The sequence below is a fragment of the Ascidiella aspersa genome, chromosome 4 (genome assembly GCF_963924565.1).
Source record: "Ascidiella aspersa chromosome 4, kaAscAspe10.2, whole genome shotgun sequence".
Lineage (NCBI taxonomy): Eukaryota > Metazoa > Chordata > Ascidiacea > Phlebobranchia > Ascidiidae > Ascidiella > Ascidiella aspersa.
The window spans coordinates 24,238,859-24,254,417 of NC_139450.1; the positions used below are offsets into that span (position 1 = coordinate 24,238,859).

The 15,559-nt window shown below is 39.3% G+C and overlaps 37 non-coding genes and 47 pseudogenes across 37 annotated transcripts; all 84 read right to left on the reverse strand.

Moving 5' to 3' along the window:
• Positions 1 to 4: 4 nt before the first annotated feature.
• On the reverse strand, positions 5 to 123 carry LOC146153173 (5S ribosomal RNA). Its single transcript, XR_014498505.1, has one exon. It is a non-coding gene; the product is annotated as a 5S ribosomal RNA (ribosomal RNA).
• Positions 124 to 186: 63 nt separating this feature from the next.
• LOC146153174 (5S ribosomal RNA) lies at positions 187 to 305 on the reverse strand. Its single transcript, XR_014498119.1, has one exon. It is a non-coding gene; the product is annotated as a 5S ribosomal RNA (ribosomal RNA).
• A 73-nt stretch (positions 306 to 378) lies between these two features.
• On the reverse strand, positions 379 to 497 carry LOC146153175 (5S ribosomal RNA; annotated as a pseudogene).
• Positions 498 to 571: 74 nt separating this feature from the next.
• On the reverse strand, positions 572 to 690 carry LOC146153176 (5S ribosomal RNA; annotated as a pseudogene).
• A 74-nt stretch (positions 691 to 764) lies between these two features.
• Positions 765 to 883, reverse strand: LOC146153177 (5S ribosomal RNA; annotated as a pseudogene).
• Positions 884 to 947: 64 nt separating this feature from the next.
• LOC146153178 (5S ribosomal RNA) lies at positions 948 to 1,066 on the reverse strand. The gene has a single exon (XR_014495934.1). It is a non-coding gene; the product is annotated as a 5S ribosomal RNA (ribosomal RNA).
• A 64-nt stretch (positions 1,067 to 1,130) lies between these two features.
• Positions 1,131 to 1,249, reverse strand: LOC146153179 (5S ribosomal RNA; annotated as a pseudogene).
• Positions 1,250 to 1,297: 48 nt separating this feature from the next.
• On the reverse strand, positions 1,298 to 1,416 carry LOC146153180 (5S ribosomal RNA; annotated as a pseudogene).
• Positions 1,417 to 1,490: 74 nt separating this feature from the next.
• On the reverse strand, positions 1,491 to 1,609 carry LOC146153181 (5S ribosomal RNA; annotated as a pseudogene).
• Positions 1,610 to 1,673: 64 nt separating this feature from the next.
• LOC146153182 (5S ribosomal RNA) lies at positions 1,674 to 1,792 on the reverse strand. The gene has a single exon (XR_014495818.1). It is a non-coding gene; the product is annotated as a 5S ribosomal RNA (ribosomal RNA).
• Positions 1,793 to 1,856: 64 nt separating this feature from the next.
• Positions 1,857 to 1,975, reverse strand: LOC146153183 (5S ribosomal RNA; annotated as a pseudogene).
• A 65-nt stretch (positions 1,976 to 2,040) lies between these two features.
• LOC146153184 (5S ribosomal RNA) lies at positions 2,041 to 2,159 on the reverse strand (annotated as a pseudogene).
• Positions 2,160 to 2,224: 65 nt separating this feature from the next.
• LOC146153185 (5S ribosomal RNA) lies at positions 2,225 to 2,343 on the reverse strand. Its single transcript, XR_014496674.1, has one exon. It is a non-coding gene; the product is annotated as a 5S ribosomal RNA (ribosomal RNA).
• A 64-nt stretch (positions 2,344 to 2,407) lies between these two features.
• On the reverse strand, positions 2,408 to 2,526 carry LOC146153186 (5S ribosomal RNA). The gene has a single exon (XR_014494868.1). It is a non-coding gene; the product is annotated as a 5S ribosomal RNA (ribosomal RNA).
• A 74-nt stretch (positions 2,527 to 2,600) lies between these two features.
• Positions 2,601 to 2,719, reverse strand: LOC146153187 (5S ribosomal RNA; annotated as a pseudogene).
• A 63-nt stretch (positions 2,720 to 2,782) lies between these two features.
• On the reverse strand, positions 2,783 to 2,901 carry LOC146153188 (5S ribosomal RNA; annotated as a pseudogene).
• Positions 2,902 to 2,974: 73 nt separating this feature from the next.
• On the reverse strand, positions 2,975 to 3,093 carry LOC146153189 (5S ribosomal RNA; annotated as a pseudogene).
• Positions 3,094 to 3,167: 74 nt separating this feature from the next.
• Positions 3,168 to 3,286, reverse strand: LOC146153190 (5S ribosomal RNA). The gene has a single exon (XR_014497865.1). It is a non-coding gene; the product is annotated as a 5S ribosomal RNA (ribosomal RNA).
• Positions 3,287 to 3,350: 64 nt separating this feature from the next.
• On the reverse strand, positions 3,351 to 3,469 carry LOC146153191 (5S ribosomal RNA). Its single transcript, XR_014497657.1, has one exon. It is a non-coding gene; the product is annotated as a 5S ribosomal RNA (ribosomal RNA).
• A 64-nt stretch (positions 3,470 to 3,533) lies between these two features.
• LOC146153192 (5S ribosomal RNA) lies at positions 3,534 to 3,652 on the reverse strand (annotated as a pseudogene).
• Positions 3,653 to 3,717: 65 nt separating this feature from the next.
• LOC146153193 (5S ribosomal RNA) lies at positions 3,718 to 3,836 on the reverse strand (annotated as a pseudogene).
• A 65-nt stretch (positions 3,837 to 3,901) lies between these two features.
• LOC146153194 (5S ribosomal RNA) lies at positions 3,902 to 4,019 on the reverse strand. Its single transcript, XR_014497666.1, has one exon. It is a non-coding gene; the product is annotated as a 5S ribosomal RNA (ribosomal RNA).
• Positions 4,020 to 4,084: 65 nt separating this feature from the next.
• Positions 4,085 to 4,203, reverse strand: LOC146153195 (5S ribosomal RNA). Its single transcript, XR_014496796.1, has one exon. It is a non-coding gene; the product is annotated as a 5S ribosomal RNA (ribosomal RNA).
• Positions 4,204 to 4,267: 64 nt separating this feature from the next.
• LOC146153196 (5S ribosomal RNA) lies at positions 4,268 to 4,386 on the reverse strand (annotated as a pseudogene).
• A 65-nt stretch (positions 4,387 to 4,451) lies between these two features.
• Positions 4,452 to 4,570, reverse strand: LOC146153197 (5S ribosomal RNA). Its single transcript, XR_014494869.1, has one exon. It is a non-coding gene; the product is annotated as a 5S ribosomal RNA (ribosomal RNA).
• A 74-nt stretch (positions 4,571 to 4,644) lies between these two features.
• LOC146153198 (5S ribosomal RNA) lies at positions 4,645 to 4,763 on the reverse strand (annotated as a pseudogene).
• A 64-nt stretch (positions 4,764 to 4,827) lies between these two features.
• Positions 4,828 to 4,946, reverse strand: LOC146153199 (5S ribosomal RNA). The gene has a single exon (XR_014494870.1). It is a non-coding gene; the product is annotated as a 5S ribosomal RNA (ribosomal RNA).
• Positions 4,947 to 5,010: 64 nt separating this feature from the next.
• Positions 5,011 to 5,129, reverse strand: LOC146153200 (5S ribosomal RNA; annotated as a pseudogene).
• Positions 5,130 to 5,194: 65 nt separating this feature from the next.
• Positions 5,195 to 5,313, reverse strand: LOC146153201 (5S ribosomal RNA; annotated as a pseudogene).
• A 65-nt stretch (positions 5,314 to 5,378) lies between these two features.
• On the reverse strand, positions 5,379 to 5,497 carry LOC146153202 (5S ribosomal RNA). Its single transcript, XR_014496675.1, has one exon. It is a non-coding gene; the product is annotated as a 5S ribosomal RNA (ribosomal RNA).
• A 64-nt stretch (positions 5,498 to 5,561) lies between these two features.
• Positions 5,562 to 5,680, reverse strand: LOC146153203 (5S ribosomal RNA). The gene has a single exon (XR_014494872.1). It is a non-coding gene; the product is annotated as a 5S ribosomal RNA (ribosomal RNA).
• Positions 5,681 to 5,754: 74 nt separating this feature from the next.
• LOC146153204 (5S ribosomal RNA) lies at positions 5,755 to 5,873 on the reverse strand (annotated as a pseudogene).
• A 63-nt stretch (positions 5,874 to 5,936) lies between these two features.
• LOC146153205 (5S ribosomal RNA) lies at positions 5,937 to 6,055 on the reverse strand (annotated as a pseudogene).
• A 73-nt stretch (positions 6,056 to 6,128) lies between these two features.
• LOC146153206 (5S ribosomal RNA) lies at positions 6,129 to 6,247 on the reverse strand (annotated as a pseudogene).
• A 74-nt stretch (positions 6,248 to 6,321) lies between these two features.
• Positions 6,322 to 6,440, reverse strand: LOC146153207 (5S ribosomal RNA). Its single transcript, XR_014497866.1, has one exon. It is a non-coding gene; the product is annotated as a 5S ribosomal RNA (ribosomal RNA).
• Positions 6,441 to 6,504: 64 nt separating this feature from the next.
• Positions 6,505 to 6,623, reverse strand: LOC146153208 (5S ribosomal RNA). Its single transcript, XR_014496617.1, has one exon. It is a non-coding gene; the product is annotated as a 5S ribosomal RNA (ribosomal RNA).
• Positions 6,624 to 6,687: 64 nt separating this feature from the next.
• On the reverse strand, positions 6,688 to 6,806 carry LOC146153209 (5S ribosomal RNA; annotated as a pseudogene).
• Positions 6,807 to 6,871: 65 nt separating this feature from the next.
• On the reverse strand, positions 6,872 to 6,990 carry LOC146153210 (5S ribosomal RNA; annotated as a pseudogene).
• Positions 6,991 to 7,055: 65 nt separating this feature from the next.
• On the reverse strand, positions 7,056 to 7,173 carry LOC146153211 (5S ribosomal RNA). Its single transcript, XR_014497667.1, has one exon. It is a non-coding gene; the product is annotated as a 5S ribosomal RNA (ribosomal RNA).
• A 65-nt stretch (positions 7,174 to 7,238) lies between these two features.
• LOC146153212 (5S ribosomal RNA) lies at positions 7,239 to 7,357 on the reverse strand. Its single transcript, XR_014494873.1, has one exon. It is a non-coding gene; the product is annotated as a 5S ribosomal RNA (ribosomal RNA).
• Positions 7,358 to 7,421: 64 nt separating this feature from the next.
• On the reverse strand, positions 7,422 to 7,540 carry LOC146153213 (5S ribosomal RNA; annotated as a pseudogene).
• A 65-nt stretch (positions 7,541 to 7,605) lies between these two features.
• LOC146153214 (5S ribosomal RNA) lies at positions 7,606 to 7,724 on the reverse strand (annotated as a pseudogene).
• Positions 7,725 to 7,789: 65 nt separating this feature from the next.
• Positions 7,790 to 7,908, reverse strand: LOC146153215 (5S ribosomal RNA). Its single transcript, XR_014496676.1, has one exon. It is a non-coding gene; the product is annotated as a 5S ribosomal RNA (ribosomal RNA).
• A 64-nt stretch (positions 7,909 to 7,972) lies between these two features.
• LOC146153216 (5S ribosomal RNA) lies at positions 7,973 to 8,091 on the reverse strand. Its single transcript, XR_014494874.1, has one exon. It is a non-coding gene; the product is annotated as a 5S ribosomal RNA (ribosomal RNA).
• A 74-nt stretch (positions 8,092 to 8,165) lies between these two features.
• On the reverse strand, positions 8,166 to 8,284 carry LOC146153217 (5S ribosomal RNA; annotated as a pseudogene).
• A 63-nt stretch (positions 8,285 to 8,347) lies between these two features.
• Positions 8,348 to 8,466, reverse strand: LOC146153218 (5S ribosomal RNA; annotated as a pseudogene).
• A 73-nt stretch (positions 8,467 to 8,539) lies between these two features.
• On the reverse strand, positions 8,540 to 8,658 carry LOC146153219 (5S ribosomal RNA; annotated as a pseudogene).
• A 74-nt stretch (positions 8,659 to 8,732) lies between these two features.
• LOC146153220 (5S ribosomal RNA) lies at positions 8,733 to 8,851 on the reverse strand. Its single transcript, XR_014497707.1, has one exon. It is a non-coding gene; the product is annotated as a 5S ribosomal RNA (ribosomal RNA).
• A 64-nt stretch (positions 8,852 to 8,915) lies between these two features.
• On the reverse strand, positions 8,916 to 9,034 carry LOC146153221 (5S ribosomal RNA; annotated as a pseudogene).
• A 65-nt stretch (positions 9,035 to 9,099) lies between these two features.
• On the reverse strand, positions 9,100 to 9,218 carry LOC146153222 (5S ribosomal RNA; annotated as a pseudogene).
• A 65-nt stretch (positions 9,219 to 9,283) lies between these two features.
• LOC146153223 (5S ribosomal RNA) lies at positions 9,284 to 9,401 on the reverse strand. Its single transcript, XR_014497668.1, has one exon. It is a non-coding gene; the product is annotated as a 5S ribosomal RNA (ribosomal RNA).
• Positions 9,402 to 9,466: 65 nt separating this feature from the next.
• Positions 9,467 to 9,585, reverse strand: LOC146153224 (5S ribosomal RNA). The gene has a single exon (XR_014497245.1). It is a non-coding gene; the product is annotated as a 5S ribosomal RNA (ribosomal RNA).
• Positions 9,586 to 9,659: 74 nt separating this feature from the next.
• Positions 9,660 to 9,778, reverse strand: LOC146153225 (5S ribosomal RNA; annotated as a pseudogene).
• A 65-nt stretch (positions 9,779 to 9,843) lies between these two features.
• On the reverse strand, positions 9,844 to 9,962 carry LOC146153226 (5S ribosomal RNA; annotated as a pseudogene).
• Positions 9,963 to 10,027: 65 nt separating this feature from the next.
• LOC146153227 (5S ribosomal RNA) lies at positions 10,028 to 10,146 on the reverse strand. Its single transcript, XR_014498438.1, has one exon. It is a non-coding gene; the product is annotated as a 5S ribosomal RNA (ribosomal RNA).
• Positions 10,147 to 10,220: 74 nt separating this feature from the next.
• On the reverse strand, positions 10,221 to 10,339 carry LOC146153228 (5S ribosomal RNA; annotated as a pseudogene).
• Positions 10,340 to 10,403: 64 nt separating this feature from the next.
• LOC146153229 (5S ribosomal RNA) lies at positions 10,404 to 10,522 on the reverse strand. The gene has a single exon (XR_014496618.1). It is a non-coding gene; the product is annotated as a 5S ribosomal RNA (ribosomal RNA).
• A 64-nt stretch (positions 10,523 to 10,586) lies between these two features.
• LOC146153230 (5S ribosomal RNA) lies at positions 10,587 to 10,705 on the reverse strand (annotated as a pseudogene).
• A 63-nt stretch (positions 10,706 to 10,768) lies between these two features.
• Positions 10,769 to 10,887, reverse strand: LOC146153231 (5S ribosomal RNA; annotated as a pseudogene).
• Positions 10,888 to 10,960: 73 nt separating this feature from the next.
• LOC146153232 (5S ribosomal RNA) lies at positions 10,961 to 11,079 on the reverse strand (annotated as a pseudogene).
• A 74-nt stretch (positions 11,080 to 11,153) lies between these two features.
• LOC146153233 (5S ribosomal RNA) lies at positions 11,154 to 11,272 on the reverse strand. The gene has a single exon (XR_014497867.1). It is a non-coding gene; the product is annotated as a 5S ribosomal RNA (ribosomal RNA).
• Positions 11,273 to 11,336: 64 nt separating this feature from the next.
• LOC146153234 (5S ribosomal RNA) lies at positions 11,337 to 11,455 on the reverse strand. Its single transcript, XR_014496619.1, has one exon. It is a non-coding gene; the product is annotated as a 5S ribosomal RNA (ribosomal RNA).
• Positions 11,456 to 11,519: 64 nt separating this feature from the next.
• LOC146153235 (5S ribosomal RNA) lies at positions 11,520 to 11,638 on the reverse strand (annotated as a pseudogene).
• A 65-nt stretch (positions 11,639 to 11,703) lies between these two features.
• On the reverse strand, positions 11,704 to 11,822 carry LOC146153236 (5S ribosomal RNA; annotated as a pseudogene).
• A 65-nt stretch (positions 11,823 to 11,887) lies between these two features.
• Positions 11,888 to 12,005, reverse strand: LOC146153237 (5S ribosomal RNA). The gene has a single exon (XR_014497669.1). It is a non-coding gene; the product is annotated as a 5S ribosomal RNA (ribosomal RNA).
• A 65-nt stretch (positions 12,006 to 12,070) lies between these two features.
• Positions 12,071 to 12,189, reverse strand: LOC146153238 (5S ribosomal RNA). The gene has a single exon (XR_014496797.1). It is a non-coding gene; the product is annotated as a 5S ribosomal RNA (ribosomal RNA).
• A 64-nt stretch (positions 12,190 to 12,253) lies between these two features.
• Positions 12,254 to 12,372, reverse strand: LOC146153239 (5S ribosomal RNA; annotated as a pseudogene).
• A 65-nt stretch (positions 12,373 to 12,437) lies between these two features.
• Positions 12,438 to 12,556, reverse strand: LOC146153240 (5S ribosomal RNA). Its single transcript, XR_014494875.1, has one exon. It is a non-coding gene; the product is annotated as a 5S ribosomal RNA (ribosomal RNA).
• Positions 12,557 to 12,630: 74 nt separating this feature from the next.
• Positions 12,631 to 12,749, reverse strand: LOC146153241 (5S ribosomal RNA; annotated as a pseudogene).
• A 64-nt stretch (positions 12,750 to 12,813) lies between these two features.
• LOC146153242 (5S ribosomal RNA) lies at positions 12,814 to 12,932 on the reverse strand. The gene has a single exon (XR_014494876.1). It is a non-coding gene; the product is annotated as a 5S ribosomal RNA (ribosomal RNA).
• A 64-nt stretch (positions 12,933 to 12,996) lies between these two features.
• On the reverse strand, positions 12,997 to 13,115 carry LOC146153243 (5S ribosomal RNA; annotated as a pseudogene).
• A 65-nt stretch (positions 13,116 to 13,180) lies between these two features.
• LOC146153244 (5S ribosomal RNA) lies at positions 13,181 to 13,299 on the reverse strand (annotated as a pseudogene).
• Positions 13,300 to 13,364: 65 nt separating this feature from the next.
• Positions 13,365 to 13,483, reverse strand: LOC146153245 (5S ribosomal RNA). The gene has a single exon (XR_014496677.1). It is a non-coding gene; the product is annotated as a 5S ribosomal RNA (ribosomal RNA).
• A 64-nt stretch (positions 13,484 to 13,547) lies between these two features.
• On the reverse strand, positions 13,548 to 13,666 carry LOC146153246 (5S ribosomal RNA). Its single transcript, XR_014494877.1, has one exon. It is a non-coding gene; the product is annotated as a 5S ribosomal RNA (ribosomal RNA).
• A 74-nt stretch (positions 13,667 to 13,740) lies between these two features.
• LOC146153247 (5S ribosomal RNA) lies at positions 13,741 to 13,859 on the reverse strand (annotated as a pseudogene).
• Positions 13,860 to 13,922: 63 nt separating this feature from the next.
• Positions 13,923 to 14,041, reverse strand: LOC146153248 (5S ribosomal RNA; annotated as a pseudogene).
• Positions 14,042 to 14,114: 73 nt separating this feature from the next.
• On the reverse strand, positions 14,115 to 14,233 carry LOC146153249 (5S ribosomal RNA; annotated as a pseudogene).
• Positions 14,234 to 14,307: 74 nt separating this feature from the next.
• On the reverse strand, positions 14,308 to 14,426 carry LOC146153250 (5S ribosomal RNA). Its single transcript, XR_014497868.1, has one exon. It is a non-coding gene; the product is annotated as a 5S ribosomal RNA (ribosomal RNA).
• A 64-nt stretch (positions 14,427 to 14,490) lies between these two features.
• On the reverse strand, positions 14,491 to 14,609 carry LOC146153251 (5S ribosomal RNA). The gene has a single exon (XR_014496620.1). It is a non-coding gene; the product is annotated as a 5S ribosomal RNA (ribosomal RNA).
• Positions 14,610 to 14,673: 64 nt separating this feature from the next.
• LOC146153252 (5S ribosomal RNA) lies at positions 14,674 to 14,792 on the reverse strand (annotated as a pseudogene).
• A 65-nt stretch (positions 14,793 to 14,857) lies between these two features.
• LOC146153253 (5S ribosomal RNA) lies at positions 14,858 to 14,976 on the reverse strand (annotated as a pseudogene).
• A 65-nt stretch (positions 14,977 to 15,041) lies between these two features.
• LOC146153254 (5S ribosomal RNA) lies at positions 15,042 to 15,159 on the reverse strand. Its single transcript, XR_014497670.1, has one exon. It is a non-coding gene; the product is annotated as a 5S ribosomal RNA (ribosomal RNA).
• A 65-nt stretch (positions 15,160 to 15,224) lies between these two features.
• On the reverse strand, positions 15,225 to 15,343 carry LOC146153255 (5S ribosomal RNA). The gene has a single exon (XR_014496798.1). It is a non-coding gene; the product is annotated as a 5S ribosomal RNA (ribosomal RNA).
• Positions 15,344 to 15,407: 64 nt separating this feature from the next.
• Positions 15,408 to 15,526, reverse strand: LOC146153256 (5S ribosomal RNA; annotated as a pseudogene).
• Between the last annotated feature and the right edge of the window lie 33 nt (positions 15,527 to 15,559).

Below are 15,559 nucleotides of genomic sequence, written 5' to 3' on the forward strand. Positions count from 1 at the left end.
ATTGTGCCTACGACAATTGGTATTCCTAGGCGGTCACCCATCCAAGTACTAACCAATCCTAACGTTGCTTAACTTCCGAGATCGGACGAGATCGGGTGCATTCAACCTGGTATGGTCGTGGACAGTATTGGTCAACATTTATGGTCTAATCTATTTAAAAATGTAAAACTTAAATAAATCATATTGTGCCTACGACAATTGGTATTCCTAGGCGGTCACCCATCCAAGTACTAACCAATCCCAACGTTGCTTAACTTCCGAGATCGGACGAGATCGGGTGCATTGAACCTGGTATGGTCATAGACAGTGTTGGTAAACATATTTTGGTCTAAAATCTTTAAAATGCTAACATTTAAATATATTTTAAAAATAATATTTTGCCTATGACAATTGGTATTCCTAGGCGGTCCCCCATCCAAGTACCAACCAATCCCGATGTTGCTTAACTTCCGAGATCGGACGAGATCGTGTGCATTCAACCTGGTTTGGTCGTAGACAGTATTGGTCAACATTTTTTGGTCTAGAATCTTTAAAAATGTTAACATTTAAATATATTTTAAAAATCATATTTTGCCTATGACAATTGGTATTGCTAGGCGGTCACCCATCCAAGTACTAACCAATCCCGACGTTGCTTAACTTCCGAGATCGGACGAGATCGGGTGCATTCAACCTGGTATGGTCGTAGACAGTATTGGTCAACATTTTTTGGTCTAAAATCTTCAAAAATGTTAACATTTAAATATATTTTATAAATCATATTTTGCCTATGACAATTGGAATTCCTATGCGGTCACCCATCCAAGTACTAACCAATCCCGCCGTTGCTTCACTTCCGAGATCGGACGAGATCGGGTGCATTCAACCTGGTATGGTCGTAAGCAGTATTTATCAACATTTTACGTCTAATCTATTTAAAAAAGTAAAAACTTAAATAAATCATATTTTGCCTACGACGATTGGTATTCCTAGGCGGTCACCCATCCAAGTACTAACCAATCCCGACGTTGCTTAACTTCCGAGATCGGACGAGATCGGGTGCATTCAACCTGGTATGGTCGTAGACAGTATTGGGCAACATTTATGGTCTAATCTATTTAAATATGTAAAAACTTAAATAAATCATATTGTGCCTACGACAATTGGTATTCCTAGGCGGTCACCCATCCAAGTACTAACCAATCCCGACGTTGCTTAACTTCCCAGATCGGACGAGATCGGGTGCATTCAACCTGGTATGGTCGTAAGCAGTATTTCTCAACATTTTGCGTCTAATCTATTTAAAAAAGTAAAAACTTGCCTATGACAATTGGTATTGCTAGGCGGTCACCCATCCAAGTACTAACCAATCCCGACGTTGCTTAACTTCCGAGATCGGACGAGATCGGGTGCATTCAACCTGGTATGGTCGTAGACAGTATTGGTCAACATTTTTTGGTCTAAAATCTTCACAAATGTTAACATTTAAATATATTTTATAAATCATATTTTGCCTATGACAATTGGAATTCCTATGCGGTCACCCATCCAAGTACTAACCAATCCCGACGTTACTTAACTTCCGAGATCGGACGAGATCGGGTGCATTCAACCTGGTATGGTCGTAAGCAGTATTTCTCAACATTTTACGTCTAATCTATTTAAAAAAGTAAAAACTTAAATAAATCATATTTTGCCTACAACAATTGGTATTCCTAGGCGGTCACCCAACCAAGTACTAACCAATCCCGACGTTGCTTAACTTCCGAGATCGGACGAGATCGGGTGCATTCAACCTGGTATGGTCGTAGACAGTATTGGTCAACATTTATGATCTAATCTATTTAAAAATGTAAAAACTTAAACAAATCATATTGTGCCTACGACAATTGGTATTCCAAGGCGGTCACCCATCCAAGTACTAACCAATCCCGACGTTGCTTAACTTCCGAGATCGGACGAGATGGGGTGCATTCAACCTGGTATGGTCGTAGCCAGTATTGGTCAACATTTTTAGGTCTAATCTATTTAAAAATGTAAAAACTTAAATAAATCATATTTTGCCTACGACAATTGGTATTCCTAGGTGGTCACCCATCCAAGTACTAACCAATCCCGACGTTGCTTAACTTCCGAGATCGGACGATATCGGGTGCATTCAACCTGGTATGTTCGTAGCCAGTAATAGTCAACATTTTTTGGTCTAATCTATTTAAAAATGTAAAAACTTAAATAAATCATATTTTGCCTACGACAATTGCTATTCCTAGGCGGTCACCCATCCAAGTACTAACCAATCCCGACGTTGCTTAACTTCCGAGATCGGACGAGATCGGGTGCATTCAACCTGGTATGGTCGTAGACAGTATTGGTCAACATTTTTGGTCTAATCTATTTAAAAATGTAAAAACTTAAATAAATCATATTATGCCTACGACAATTGGTATTCCTAGGCGGTCACCCATCCAAGTACTAACCAATCCCGACGTTGCTTAACTTCCGAGATCGGACGAGATCGGGTGCATTCAACCTGGTATGGTCGTAGACAGTATTGGTCAACATTTTTTGGTCTAAAATCTTTGAAAATGTTAACATTTAAATATATTTTAAAAGTCATATTTTGCCTATGACAATTGGTATTCCTAGGCGGTCACCCATCCAAGTACTAACCAATACCGACGTTGCTTAACTTCCGAGGTCGGACGAGATCGTGTGCATTCAACCTGGTATGGTCGTGGACAGTATTGGTCAACATTTATGGTCTAATGTATTTAAAAATGTAAAACTTAAATAAATCATATTGTGCCTAAGACAATTGGTATTCCTAGGCGGTCACCCATCCAAGTACTAACCAATCCCAACGTTGCTTAACTTCCGAGATCGGACGTGATCGGGTGCATTGAACCTGGTATGGTCGTAGACAGTGTTGGTAAACATTTTTTGGTCTAAAATCTTTAAAATGCTAACATTTAAATATATTTTAAAAATAATATTTTGCCTATGACAATTGGTATTCCTAGGCGGTCACCCATCCAAGTAGCAACCAATCCCGATGTTGCTTAACTTCCGAGATCGGACGAGATCGTGTGCATTCAACCTGGTTTGGTCGTAGACAGTATTGGTCAACATTTTTTGGTCTAAAATCTTCAAAAATGTTAACATTTAAATATATTTTATAAATCATATTTTGCCTATGACAATTGGAATTCCTATGCGGTCACCCATCCAAGTACTAACCAATCCCGACGTTGCTTAACTTCCGAGATCGGACGAGATCGGGTGCATTCAACCTGGTATGGTCGTAAGCAGTATTTCTCAACATTTTACGTCTAATCTATTTAAAAAAGTAAAAACTTAAATAAATCATATTTTGCCTACGGCAATTGGTATTCCTAGGCGGTCACCCATCCAAGTACTAACCAATTCCGACGTTGCTTAACTTCCGAGATCGGACGAGATCGGGTGCATTCAACCTGGTATGGTCGTAGACAGTATTGGTCAACATTTATGGTCTAATCTATTTAAAAATGTAAAAACTTAAACAAATCATATTGTGCCAACGACAATTGGTATTCCTAGGCGGTCACCCATCCAAGTACTAACCAATCCCGACGTTGCTTAACTTCCGAGATCAGACGAGATGGGGTGCATTCAACCTGGTATGGTCGTATGCAGTATTGGTCAACATTTTTAGGTCTAATCTTTTTAAAAATGTAAAAACTAAAATAAATCATATTTTGCCTACGACAATTGGTATTCCTAGGCGGTCACCCATCCAAGTACTCACCAATCCCGACGTTGCTTAACTTCCGAGATCGGACGAGATCGGGTGCATTCAACCTGGTATGTTCGTAGCCAGTATTGGTCAACATTTTTTGGTCTAATCTATTTAAAAATGTAAAAACTTAAATAAATCATATTTTGCCTACGACAATTGGTATTCCAGGCGGTCACCCATCCAAGTACTAACCAATCCCGACGTTGCTTAACTTCCGAGATCGGACGAGATCGGGTGCATTCAACCTGGTATGGTCGTATGCAGTATTGGTCAACATTTTTAGGTCTAATCTATTTAAAAATGTAAAAACTTAAATAAATCATATTTTGCCTACGACAATTGGTATTCCTAGGCGGTCACCCATCCAAGTACTAACCAATCCCGACGTTGCTTAACTTCCGAGATCGGACGAGATCGGGTGCATTCAACCTGGTATGGTCGTGGACAGTATTGGTCAACATTTATGGTCTAATCTATTTAAAAATGTAAAAACTTAAACAAATCATATTGTGCCTACGACAATTGGTATTCCTAGGCGGTCACCCATCCAAGTACTAACCAATCCCGACGTTGCTTAACTTCCGAGATCGGACGAGATGGGGTGCATTCAACCTGGTATGGTCGTATGCAGTATTGGTCAACATTTTTAGGTTTAATCTATTTAAAAATGTAAAAACTTAAATAAATCATATTTTGCCTACGACAATTGGTATTCCTAGGCGGTCACCCATCCAAGTACTAACCAATCCCGACGTTGCTTAACTTCCGAGATCGGACGAGATCGGGTGCATTCAACCTGGTATGGTCGTAGACAGTATTGGTCAACATTTTTTGGTCTAAAATCTTTAAAAATGTTAACATTTAAATATATTTTAAAAATCATATTTTGCCTATGACAATTGGTATTGCTAGGCGGTCACCCATCCAAGTACTAACCAATCCCGACGTTACTTAACTTCCGAGATCGGACGAGATCGGGTGCATTCAACCTGGTATGGTCGTAAGCAGTATTTCTCAACATTTTACGTCTAATCTATTTAAAAAAGTAAAAACTTAAATAAATCATATTTTGCCTACGACAATTGGTATTCCTAGGCGGTCACCCATCCAAGTACTAACCAATCCCGACGTTGCTTAACTTCCGAGATCGGACGAGATCGGGTGCATTCAACCTGGTATGGTCGTAGACAGTATTGGTCAACATTTATGATCTAATCTATTTAAAAATGTAAAAACTTAAACAAATCATATTGTGCCTACGACAATTGGTATTCCAAGGCGGTCACCCATCCAAGTACTAACCAATCCCGACGTTGCTTAACTTCCGAGATCGGACGAGATGGGGTGCATTCAACCTGGTATGGTCGTAGCCAGTATTGGTCAACATTTTTAGGTCTAATCTATTTAAAAATGTAAAAACTTAAATAAATCATATTTTGCCTACGACAATTGGTATTCCTAGGTGGTCACCCATCCAAGTACTAACCAATCCCGACGTTGCTTAACTTCCGAGATCGGACGATATCGGGTGCATTCAACCTGGTATGTTCGTAGCCAGTAATAGTCAACATTTTTTGGTCTAATCTATTTAAAAATGTAAAAACTTAAATAAATCATATTTTGCCTACGACAATTGCTATTCCTAGGCGGTCACCCATCCAAGTACTAACCAATCCCGACGTTGCTTAACTTCCGAGATCGGACGAGATCGGGTGCATTCAACCTGGTATGGTCGTAGACAGTATTGGTCAACATTTTTGGTCTAATCTATTTAAAAATGTAAAAACTTAAATAAATCATATTATGCCTACGACAATTGGTATTCCTAGGCGGTCACCCATCCAAGTACTAACCAATCCCGACGTTGCTTAACTTCCGAGATCGGACGAGATCGGGTGCATTCAACCTGGTATGGTCGTAGACAGTATTGGTCAACATTTTTTGGTCTAAAATCTTTGAAAATGTTAACATTTAAATATATTTTAAAAGTCATATTTTGCCTATGACAATTGGTATTCCTAGGCGGTCACCCATCCAAGTACTAACCAATACCGACGTTGCTTAACTTCCGAGGTCGGACGAGATCGTGTGCATTCAACCTGGTATGGTCGTGGACAGTATTGGTCAACATTTATGGTCTAATGTATTTAAAAATGTAAAACTTAAATAAATCATATTGTGCCTAAGACAATTGGTATTCCTAGGCGGTCACACATCCAAGTACTAACCAATCCCAACGTTGCTTAACTTCCGAGATCGGACGTGATCGGGTGCATTGAACCTGGTATGGTCGTAGACAGTGTTGGTAAACATTTTTTGGTCTAAAATCTTTAAAATGCTAACATTTAAATATATTTTAAAAATAATATTTTGCCTATGACAATTGGTATTCCTAGGCGGTCACCCATCCAAGTAGCAACCAATCCCGATGTTGCTTAACTTCCGAGATCGGACGAGATCGTGTGCATTCAACCTGGTTTGGTCGTAGACAGTATTGGTCAACATTTTTTGGTCTAAAATCTTCAAAAATGTTAACATTTAAATATATTTTATAAATCATATTTTGCCTATGACAATTGGAATTCCTATGCGGTCACCCATCCAAGTACTAACCAATCCCGACGTTGCTTAACTTCCGAGATCGGACGAGATCGGGTGCATTCAACCTGGTATGGTCGTAAGCAGTATTTCTCAACATTTTACGTCTAATCTATTTAAAAAAGTAAAAACTTAAATAAATCATATTTTGCCTACGGCAATTGGTATTCCTAGGCGGTCACCCATCCAAGTACTAACCAATCCCGACGTTGCTTAACTTCCGAGATCGGACGAGATCGGGTGCATTCAACCTGGTATGGTCGTAGACAGTATTGGTCAACATTTATGGTCTAATCTATTTAAAAATGTAAAAACTTAAACAAATCATATTGTGCCAACGACAATTGGTATTCCTAGGCGGTCACCCATCCAAGTACTAACCAATCCCGACGTTGCTTAACTTCCGAGATCAGACGAGATGGGGTGCATTCAACCTGGTATGGTCGTATGCAGTATTGGTCAACATTTTTAGGTCTAATCTTTTTAAAAATGTAAAAACTTAAATAAATCATATTTTGCCTACGACAATTGGTATTCCTAGGCGGTCACCCATCCAAGTACTCACCAATCCCGACGTTGCTTAACTTCCGAGATCGGACGAGATCGGGTGCATTCAACCTGGTATGTTCGTAGCCAGTATTGGTCAACATTTTTTGGTCTAATCTATTTAAAAATGTAAAAACTTAAATAAATCATATTTTGCCTACGACAATTGGTATTCCAGGCGGTCACCCATCCAAGTACTAACCAATCCCGACGTTGCTTAACTTCCGAGATCGGACGAGATCGGGTGCATTCAACCTGGTATGGTCGTATGCAGTATTGGTCAACATTTTTAGGTCTAATCTATTTAAAAATGTAAAAACTTAAATAAATCATATTTTGCCTACGACAATTGGTATTCCTAGGCGGTCACCCATCCAAGTACTAACCAATCCCGACGTTGCTTAACTTCCGAGATCGGACGAGATCGGGTGCATTCAACCTGGTATGGTCGTAGACAGTATTGGTCAACATTTATGATCTAATCTATTTAAAAATGTAAAAACTTAAACAAATCATATTGTGCCTACGACAATTGGTATTCCAAGGCGGTCACCCATCCAAGTACTAACCAATCCCGACGTTGCTTAACTTCCGAGATCGGACGAGATGGGGTGCATTCAACCTGGTATGGTCGTAGCCAGTATTGGTCAACATTTTTAGGTCTAATCTATTTAAAAATGTAAAAACTTAAATAAATCATATTTTGCCTACGACAATTGGTATTCCTAGGTGGTCACCCATCCAAGTACTAACCAATCCCGACGTTGCTTAACTTCCGAGATCGGACGATATCGGGTGCATTCAACCTGGTATGTTCGTAGCCAGTAATAGTCAACATTTTTTGGTCTAATCTATTTAAAAATGTAAAAACTTAAATAAATCATATTTTGCCTACGACAATTGCTATTCCTAGGCGGTCACCCATCCAAGTACTAACCAATCCCGACGTTGCTTAACTTCCGAGATCGGACGAGATCGGGTGCATTCAACCTGGTATGGTCGTAGACAGTATTGGTCAACATTTTTGGTCTAATCTATTTAAAAATGTAAAAACTTAAATAAATCATATTATGCCTACGACAATTGGTATTCCTAGGCGGTCACCCATCCAAGTACTAACCAATCCCGACGTTGCTTAACTTCCGAGATCGGACGAGATCGGGTGCATTCAACCTGGTATGGTCGTAGACAGTATTGGTCAACATTTTTTGGTCTAAAATCTTTGAAAATGTTAACATTTAAATATATTTTAAAAGTCATATTTTGCCTATGACAATTGGTATTCCTAGGCGGTCACCCATCCAAGTACTAACCAATACCGACGTTGCTTAACTTCCGAGGTCGGACGAGATCGTGTGCATTCAACCTGGTATGGTCGTGGACAGTATTGGTCAACATTTATGGTCTAATGTATTTAAAAATGTAAAACTTAAATAAATCATATTGTGCCTAAGACAATTGGTATTCCTAGGCGGTCACCCATCCAAGTACTAACCAATCCCAACGTTGCTTAACTTCCGAGATCGGACGTGATCGGGTGCATTGAACCTGGTATGGTCGTAGACAGTGTTGGTAAACATTTTTTGGTCTAAAATCTTTAAAATGCTAACATTTAAATATATTTTAAAAATAATATTTTGCCTATGACAATTGGTATTCCTAGGCGGTCACCCATCCAAGTAGCAACCAATCCCGATGTTGCTTAACTTCCGAGATCGGACGTGATCGTGTGCATTCAACCTGGTTTGGTCGTAGACAGTATTGGTCAACATTTTTTGGTCTAAAATCTTCAAAAATGTTAACATTTAAATATATTTTATAAATCATATTTTGCCTATGACAATTGGAATTCCTATGCGGTCACCCATCCAAGTACTAACCAATCCCGACGTTGCTTAACTTCCGAGATCGGACGAGATCGGGTGCATTCAACCTGGTATGGTCGTAGACAGTATTGGTCAACATTTATGGTCTAATCTATTTAAAAATGTAAAAACTTAAACAAATCATATTGTGCCAACGACAATTGGTATTCCTAGGCGGTCACCCATCCAAGTACTAACCAATCCCGACGTTGCTTAACTTCCGAGATCAGACGAGATGGGGTGCATTCAACCTGGTATGGTCGTATGCAGTATTGGTCAACATTTTTAGGTCTAATCTTTTTAAAAATGTAAAAACTTAAATAAATCATATTTTGCCTACGACAATTGGTATTCCTAGGCGGTCACCCATCCAAGTACTCACCAATCCCGACGTTGCTTAACTTCCGAGATCGGACGAGATCGGGTGCATTCAACCTGGTATGTTCGTAGCCAGGATTGGTCAACATTTTTTGGTCTAATCTATTTAAAAATGTAAAAACTTAAATAAATCATATTTTGCCTACGACAATTGGTATTCCAGGCGGTCACCCATCCAAGTACTAACCAATCCCGACGTTGCTTAACTTCCGAGATCGGACGAGATCGGGTGCATTCAACCTGGTATGGTCGTATGCAGTATTGGTCAACATTTTTAGGTCTAATCTATTTAAAAATGTAAAAACTTAAATAAATCATATTTTGCCTACGTCAATTGGTATTCCTAGGCGGTCACCCATCCAAGTACTAACCAATCCCGACGTTGCTTAACTTCCGAGATCGGACGAGATCGGGTGCATTCAACCTGGTATGGTCGTAGACAGTATTGGTCAAAATTTTTTGGTCTAAAATCTTTAAAAATGTTAACATTTAAATATATTTTAAAAATCATATTTTGCCTATGACAATTGGTATTGCTGGGCGGTCACCCATCCAAGTACTAACCAATCCCGACGTTGCTTAACTTCCGAGATCGGACGAGATCGGGTGCATTCAACCTGGTATGTTCGTAGCCAGTATTGGTCAACATTTTTTGGTCTAATCTATTTAAAAATGTAAAAACTTAAACAAATCATATTGTGCCTACGACAATTGGTATTCCTAGGCGGTCACCCATCCAAGTACTAACCAATCCCGACGTTGCTTAACTTCCGAGATCGGACGAGATGGGGTGCATTCAACCTGGTATGGTCGTAGCCAGTATTGGTCAACATTTTTAGGTCTAATCTATTTAAAAATGTAAAAACTTAAATAAATCATATTTTGCCTACGACAATTGGTATTCCTAGGTGGTCACCCATCCAAGTACTAACCAATCCCGATGTTGCTTAACTTCCGAGATCGGACGAGATCGTGTGCATTCAACCTGGTTTGGTCGTAGACAGTATTGGTCAACATTTTTTGGTCTAAAATCTTCAAAAATGTTAACATTTAAATATATTTTATAAATCATATTTTGCCTATGACAATTGGAATTCCTATGCGGTCACCCATCCAAGTACTAACCAATGCCGACGTTGCTTAACTTCCGAGATCGGACGAGATCGGGTGCATTCAACCTGGTATGGTCGTAAGCAGTATTTCTCAACATTTTACGTCTAATCTATTTAAAAAAGTAAAAACTTAAATAAATCATATTTTGCCTACGGCAATTGGTATTCCTAGGCGGTCACCCATCCAAGTACTAACCAATCCCGACGTTGCTTAACTTCCGAGATCGGACGAGATCGGGTGCATTCAACCTGGTATGGTCGTAGACAGTAATCGCCAACATTTATGGTCTAATCTATTTAAAAATGTAAAAACTTAAATCAATCATATTGTGCCTACGACAATTGGTATTCCTAGGCGGTCACCCATCCAAGTACTAACCAATCCCGACGTTGCTTAACTTCCGAGATCGGACGAGATCGTGTGCATTCAACCTGGTATGGTCTTGGACAGTATTGGTCAACATTTATGGTCTAATCAATTTAAAAATGTAAAACTTAAATAAATCATATTGTGCCTGCGACAATTGGTATTCCTAGGCGGTCACCCATCCAAGTACTCACCAATCCCAACGTTGCTTAACTTCCGAGATCGGACGAGATCGGGTGCATTGAACCTGGTATGGTCGTAGACAGTGTTGGTAAACATTTTTTGGTCTAAAATCTTTAAAATGCTAACATTTAAATATATTTTAAAAATAATATTTTGCCTATGACAATTGGTATTCCTAGGCGGTCACCCATCCAAGTAGCAACCAATCCCGATGTTGCTTAACTTCCGAGATCGGACGAGATCGTGTGCATTCAACCTGGTTTGGTCGTAGACAGTATTGGTCAACATTTTTTGGTCTAAAATCTTCAAAAATGTTAACATTTAAATATATTTTATAAATCATATTTTGCCTATGACAATTGGAATTCCTATGCGGTCACCCATCCAAGTACTAACCAATCCCGACGTTGCTTAACTTCCGAGATCGGACGAGATCGGGTGCATTCAACCTGGTATGGTCGTAAGCAGTATTTCTCAACATTTTACGTCTAATCTATTTAAAAAAGTAAAAACTTAAATAAATCATATTTTGCCTACGGCAATTGGTATTCCTAGGCGGTCACCCATCCAAGTACTAACCAATCCCGACGTTGCTTAACTTCCGAGATCGGACGAGATCGGGTGCATTCAACCTGGTATGGTCGTAGACAGTATTGGTCAACATTTATGGTCTAATCTATTTAAAAATGTAAAAACTTAAACAAATCATATTGTGCCAACGACAATTGGTATTCCTAGGCGGTCACCCATCCAAGTACTAACCAATCCCGACGTTGCTTAACTTCCGAGATCAGACGAGATGGGGTGCATTCAACCTGGTATGGTCGTATGCAGTATTGGTCAACATTTTTAGGTCTAATCTTTTTAAAAATGTAAAAACTTAAATAAATCATATTTTGCCTACGACAATTGGTATTCCTAGGCGGTCACCCATCCAAGTACTCACCAATCCCGACGTTGCTTAACTTCCGAGATCGGACGAGATCGGGTGCATTCAACCTGGTATGTTCGTAGCCAGTATTGGTCAACATTTTTTGGTCTAATCTATTTAAAAATGTAAAAACTTAAATAAATCATATTTTGCCTACGACAATTGGTATTCCAGGCGGTCACCCATCCAAGTACTAACCAATCCCGACGTTGCTTAACTTCCGAGATCGGACGAGATCGGGTGCATTCAACCTGGTATGGTCGTATGCAGTATTGGTCAACATTTTTAGGTCTAATCTATTTAAAAATGTAAAAACTTAAATAAATCATATTTTGCCTACGACAATTGGTATTCCTAGGCGGTCACCCATCCAAGTACTAACCAATCCCGACGTTGCTTAACTTCCGAGATCGGACGAGATCGGGTGCATTCAACCTGGTATGGTCGTGGACAGTATTGGTCAACATTTATGGTCTAATCTATTTAAAAATGTAAAAACTTAAACAAATCATATTGTGCCTACGACAATTGGTATTCCTAGGCGGTCACCCATCCAAGTATTAACCAATCCCGACGTTGCTTAACTTCCGAGATCGGACGAGATGGGGTGCATTCAACCTGGTATGGTCGTATGCAGTATTGGTCAACATTTTTAGGTTTAATCTATTTAAAAATGTAAAAACTTAAATTAATCATATTTTGCCTACGACAATTGGTATTCCTAGGCGGTCACCCATCCAAGTACTAACCAATCCCGACGTTGCTTAACTTCCGAGATCGGACGAGATCGGGTGCATTCAACCTGGTATGGTCGTAGACAGTATTGGTCAACATTTTTTGGTCTAAAATCTTTAAAAATGTTAACATTTAAATATATTTTAAAAATCATATTTTGCCTATGACAATTGGTATTGCTAGGCGGTCACCCATCCAAGTACTAACCAATCCCGACGTTACTTAACTTCCGAGATCGGACGAGATCGGGTGCATTCAACCTGGTATGGTCGTAAGCAGTATTTCTCAACATTTTACGTCTAATCTATTTAAAAAAGTAAAAACTTAAATAAATCATATTTTGCCTACGACAATTGGTATTCCTAGGCGGTCACCCATCCAAGTACTAACCAATCCCGACGTTGCTTAACTTCCGAGATCGGACGAGATCGGGTGCATTCAACCTGGTATGGTCGTAGACAGTATTGGTCAACATTTATGATCTAATCTATTTAAAAATGTAAAAACTTAAACAAATCATATTGTGCCTACGACAATTGGTATTCCAAGGCGGTCACCCATCCAAGTACTAACCAATCCCGACGTTGCTTAACTTCCGAGATCGGACGAGATGGGGTGCATTCAACCTGGTATGGTCGTAGCCAGTATTGGTCAACATTTTTAGGTCTAATCTATTTAAAAATGTAAAAACTTAAATAAATCATATTTTGCCTACGACAATTGGTATTCCTAGGTGGTCACCCATCCAAGTACTAACCAATCCCGACGTTGCTTAACTTCCGAGATCGGACGATATCGGGTGCATTCAACCTGGTATGTTCGTAGCCAGTAATAGTCAACATTTTTTGGTCTAATCTATTTAAAAATGTAAAAACTTAAATAAATCATATTTTGCCTACGACAATTGCTATTCCTAGGCGGTCACCCATCCAAGTACTAACCAATCCCGACGTTGCTTAACTTCCGAGATCGGACGAGATCGGGTGCATTCAACCTGGTATGGTCGTAGACAGTATTGGTCAACATTTTTGGTCTAATCTATTTAAAAATGTAAAAACTTAAATAAATCATATTATGCCTACGACAATTGGTATTCCTAGGCGGTCACCCATCCAAGTACTAACCAATCCCGACGTTGCTTAACTTCCGAGATCGGACGAGATCGGGTGCATTCAACCTGGTATGGTCGTAGACAGTATTGGTCAACATTTTTTGGTCTAAAATCTTTGAAAATGTTAACATTTAAATATATTTTAAAAGTCATATTTTGCCTATGACAATTGGTATTCCTAGGCGGTCACCCATCCAAGTACTAACCAATACCGACGTTGCTTAACTTCCGAGGTCGGACGAGATCGTGTGCATTCAACCTGGTATGGTCGTGGACAGTATTGCTCAACATTTATGGTCTAATGTATTTAAAAATGTAAAACTTAAATAAATCATATTGTGCCTAAGACAATTGGTATTCCTAGGCGGTCACCCATCCAAGTACTAACCAATCCCAACGTTGCTTAACTTCCGAGATCGGACGTGATCGGGTGCATTGAACCTGGTATGGTCGTAGACAGTGTTGGTAAACATTTTTTGGTCTAAAATCTTTAAAATGCTAACATTTAAATATATTTTAAAAATAATATTTTGCCTATGACAATTGGTATTCCTAGGCGGTCACCCATCCAAGTAGCAACCAATCCCGATGTTGCTTAACTTCCGAGATCGGACGAGATCGTGTGCATTCAACCTGGTTTGGTCGTAGACAGTATTGGTCAACATTTTTTGGTCTAAAATCTTCAAAAATGTTAACATTTAAATATATTTTATAAATCATATTTTGCCTATGACAATTGGAATTCCTATGCGGTCACCCATCCAAGTACTAACCAATCCCGACGTTGCTTAACTTCCGAGATCGGACGAGATCGGGTGCATTCAACCTGGTATGGTCGTAAGCAGTATTTCTCAACATTTTACGTCTAATCTATTTAAAAAAGTAAAAACTTAAATAAATCATATTTTGCCTACGGCAATTGGTATTCCTAGGCGGTCACCCATCCAAGTACTAACCAATCCCGACGTTGCTTAACTTCCGAGATCGGACGAGATCGGGTGCATTCAACCTGGTATGGTCGTAGACAGTATTGGTCAACATTTATGGTCTAATCTATTTAAAAATGTAAAAACTTAAACAAATCATATTGTGCCAACGACAATTGGTATTCCTAGGCGGTCACCCATCCAAGTACTAACCAATCCCGACGTTGCTTAACTTCCGAGATCAGACGAGATGGGGTGCATTCAACCTGGTATGGTCGTATGCAGTATTGGTCAACATTTTTAGGTCTAATCTTTTTAAAAATGTAAAAACTTAAATAAATCATATTTTGCCTACGACAATTGGTATTCCTAGGCGGTCACCCATCCAAGTACTCACCAATCCCGACGTTGCTTAACTTCCGAGATCGGACGAGATCGGGTGCATTCAACCTGGTATGTTCGTAGCCAGTATTGGTCAACATTTTTTGGTCTAATCTATTTAAAAATGTAAAAACTTAAATAAATCATATTTTGCCTACGACAATTGGTATTCCAGGCGGTCACCCATCCAAGTACTAACCAATCCCGACGTTGCTTAACTTCCGAGATCGGACGAGATCGGGTGCATTCAACCTGGTATGGTCGTATGCAGTATTGGTCAACATTTTTAGGTCTAATCTATTTAAAAATGTAAAAACTTAAATAAATCATATTTTGCCTACGACAATTGGTATTCCTAGGCGGTCACCCATCCAAGTACTAACCAATCCCGACGTTGCTTAACTTCCGAGATCGGACGAGATCGGGTGCATTCAACCTGGTATGGTCGTGGACAGTATTGGTCAACATTTATGGTCTAATCTATTTAAAAATGTAAAAACTTAAACAAATCATATTGTGCCTACGACAATTGGTATTCCTAGGCGGTCACCCATCCAAGTACTAACCAATCCCGACGTTGCTTAACTTCCGAGATCGGACGAGATGGGGTGCATTCAACCTGGTATGGTCGTATGCAGTATTGGTCAACATTTTTAGGTTTAATCTATT